A 4,146-nucleotide genomic window follows, 5' to 3' on the forward strand; every position below is an offset into this window, starting at 1 on the left:
GTCCGCCGCACGCGGGCGTTGCATACATCATACGTACGGTACGGCTCACTTTGTTCCTTTTGGAAATAACAAACAGCTCCATTCAACTCTACGTTGTTAAACACAAAAGACATGTGTTTTACTGGGGAGTGAATACGAGTTTAGAGCAAATAAATATGATTCAAATCCTTGTTTATATGAATAATTTTAATTTTAACTTTTTACCATTTAAATATGAACGAGCAGGAGAGGTCAAGTTAGACTGCCTCCAGCAGTATTCGGTAAAGGGTCCGGTACCCTTGATTTAGCGGACGAAGACGTACTACATGCGTCCAACAACACCCGCTAAATGAGCCTCTAAAATTTAGAGGACCCTCGTCAAACGCTATGTCTAGAGTTCACGTCTACATGCGCTATACATTGTGTCCTGCAATCAATGTGGAAGAAAGGACAGCCCACATGGACCTCGTGACAAGAGCTTCACACATAGACTGGGCCCACACTTGTACTGCGATAACTGTTTCCTAGTTTTATTTAATCTAAAAAAATGGTTAAAATAAAGGATTGTATATAGAGGATCAGATTTAGGGAACGCTGCTGGAGATAGAGAAAATATAGAGGACAGAATCTTTTAAAGAGTGCTGTAAAGGACAGAGAATATTCCTTTAGGGGATGAAATTTAGAGGACGTTGCTGGAGACAACCTTACATTCTGAAAAGCATTCGGACTGGACATCTAAAGCAACCTATTTTTTCTAAGAAACTGTTTTTTATCTTTTAACTAGAATAACCCAAGAAACTAAAATCTAATTTTTATAAACTGAGTCATAAACAGATATATTTGGAACTGCCTCAATTTATATAAACAAGTTTCTTAAAAATTAGGTGGTTTCAAACAGACCATAAGGTTGTAGGCCCTGAGGGTGACCGCAACGCTTGCAGCACGGTGCCCCCTCCCCTTGCCGTGTAGAAGTATAGAGTCACTCTCCCGGTGCAATGGCTCACACCAAATACAGTGATAGCGGAAAGCACATGACAACATTAGATATGGGAGCAGCGGGAGGCAGCCTCTGTTAGAAATATAGACATTTTCCATATCATTAATTCCATAAATTAACATTATGGTGATGACATATAAAAGATGATTAATCATAGAAATCATGATGACAAATATATCCATAATAATATGGAATAAGAGAATATAAAACGTATGAATCATATAAATATAATAAGCATATAAACATGGTACATGCAGCATGATGGAACAACTGAAAATAAATAGATAGCAATATAAACAGCATGACTGTAAAATTAAAAAAACAGATATGATATATTAATAGCATAAACAGGCATCAGAAAAGTCATGATACAATATGATAGAACAGTTTGGATAACTTCATGGCTACATATGAAACAGCAGAGATGAACATATGAAACATATAGAAACTGCAGAGCGTAAAATGGTAAGGAGCTGAATTGATCATACCCTCCCATGCGCTCCGAGGATCCTGATCCTTGTCCAACTTCTCTTGTCATCTGTACGAGATGAAGACGCCAGGAAGAAGATGTTTACTAGACGGATGTTGGGCAGTCGCGAAGATGCTCCCCAAAAATCTAATTGCCGATTCCCCGTGCAAGGTCTCGATCGGCAAGGGCTTCGGAGGCACCTGCCCTCTCGTTCCTCTGTGCGCGCAGAGTCACGAGATGGAAATACCCTCTCTGCGGCTGGACTATGATTCTGAAAGAGTTCTGTTCTGGTACCAAGCGACAGGAGTTCTCCCCCTTTTATCCTTATCGCGGAAGGGAAGCTGAAGGAGAAGGGTCTCGCATGCGGCTGATCAAGAGACGGGCATCTAAAAGGTTTAACCCGGAGTTGAAACTCCCGCGGTTAATGAGTGCTAAAATTAACACAACCACACCACGCCCGCTCGCTGCCTGCTTGCCTCGCCTCGCCTCGCCACGCCACGCCCGATCCCGAGCCTGGACCGGCCGGCCAGCGGCGGCGCGCGCACGTGTGGCTAGCCTGGTTCGTTTCTTGACTTCTCAAATTAAGTGGAATAATTCCCACCATATAAGTTAAGCCAACGATCCTTGGAATTCCAATATGGTACTATTGGTATTCTCCACCATTACACACCATAGAGTTTATTGAATAAATGGGCCAAGCCCATAAAAGATCCAACAATCCCCACCAAACTCTAGAGTTTGTAATGATGAAGTATCAGAATCACAATCCTTTGATATACCAATGTTTCGATGGAGACTGTTAAGTTGAACATCCATCTAGAATAAGAGTTTCACTCATTCACAACCGAACAATGGACTAAGCCTTGAATTGACAGTTTTGTGCGAGATGAGATTCGCTCAAATCCTTTGCTGATACTAGGCTGCAAAAGGGCATCCCCGTTATTTAGAAGCATATAAGTCACACTTCAGTGCCTTTCATGAGTATTTAGGGATTACCCAAGTCTCATAGACTGTGACCAGCAATCTGACTCATATAGGTGTACTCCTCAGAAGATGTTCTGTAGGACAACATCTCACCTTTATAAGACTCTTGGAATACATTAAGGTAAATACCATCATGCCTTACAGATAGGAAAGATGTGCATCAGAAATTAGTTAAGGAAGGGATCTTTCCTCACAATCTACTCCTAGCTTGTTTCTCCACTCTACTTCACGGGATCTCCGATCACATAGAGCAGGTTACCACTATAGTAGATTTCACATGGGTCTCATACCCATTTCTCTCGATGCACTTTCTATCACATTGCGTGATAGACCCTTGGTGAATTGATCTGCCAGATTATTCGATGTGTGGACATAATCCACTGTAATAACTCCGGAGTTTTTCAGTTTTTTGACAGATTTTAATCTCCTCTTAACATGCCTTGTAGACATCATATTATTCCTAGAACTGTTAACCTTTGTGTCGGTGTTTCGAAACCCAGGGGGTCCCTGGACCGACGAGTGAAATGTCGCCGCGTGCCCCAGCCCAGATGGGTCGACGCAAGGCGGAACGCGAAGGGGAGAAAGGAAGCAGTCGGAGGGAGGCAGGCGTGTGAGAGAGCGGATCCCGCAGCCTTCGTGTTAGCCCCGCGCCTGAGCCGGGTGCGCTTGCAGTAGGGGGATACAAGCGTCCACGCGGGAGTGGGAGCGAGCGCCATCCCGTCCTTCTCCGCGCGGGCCAACCTTCTGTAAGAGGGCCCTGGTCCTTCCTTTTATAGGCGTAAGGAGAGGATCCAGGTGTACAATGGGGGGTGTAGCAGAGTGCTACGTGTCTAGCGGAGGAGAGCTAGCGCCCTAAGTACACGCCGTCGTGGCAGCCGGAGAGGTTTTGGCACCCGGTTCGTGTGGTGTCGTGGCCGTCGGAGGAGTGCTGGAGCCTGGCGAGAGGACAGCTGTTGGGGCTGTCGAGTCCTTGCTGACGTCCTCTTGCTTCCGTAAGGGGGCCGAGAGCCACCGTCGTCACAGAGCGTGCGGGGCGCCATCATTGCCTATCTGGCGGAGCGAGCCAGATGGGACGCCGGTCTTGTTCCCCGTAGCCTGAGTCAGTGAAAGTCGCCTAGAGGGGGGGGGGGTGAATAGGGCGAAACTGAAATTCTCAAAAATAATCACAACTACAAGCCGGGTTAGCGTTAGAAATATAATCGAGTCCGCAAGGGAGGGCGCAAAACAAATCGCAAGCGAATAATGAAGTGAGACACGCGGATTTTTTTTACCGAGGTTCGGTTCTCTCAAACCTACTCCCCGTTGAGGAGGCCACAAAGGCCGGGTCTCTTTCAACCCTTACCCTCTCTCAAATGGTCCCTTGGACCGAGTGAGCTTTCTCTTCTCAATCACTTGGAACACAAAGTTCCCACAAGGACCACCACAAGTTTGGTGTCTCTTGCCTCAAATTACAAGTGAGTTTGATCGCAATGAAAGAATCAAGAAAGAAGAAAGCAATCCAAGCGCAAGAGCTCGAAAGAACACAAGCAAATCACTCTCTCTTAATCACTAGGGTGTTGTGTGGAATTTTGGAGAGGATTTGATCTCTTTGGTGTGTCTAGAATTGAATGCTAGAGCTCTTGTAAGTAGTTGGGAAGTGGAAAACTTGGATGCAATGAATGGTGGGTGGTTGGGGGTATTTATAGCCCCAACCACCAAACTAGCCGTTTGGTGAGGC

The sequence above is a fragment of the Zea mays genome, chromosome 8, assembly GCF_902167145.1.
Source record: "Zea mays cultivar B73 chromosome 8, Zm-B73-REFERENCE-NAM-5.0, whole genome shotgun sequence".
Classification (NCBI taxonomy): Eukaryota; Viridiplantae; Streptophyta; class Magnoliopsida; order Poales; family Poaceae; genus Zea; species Zea mays.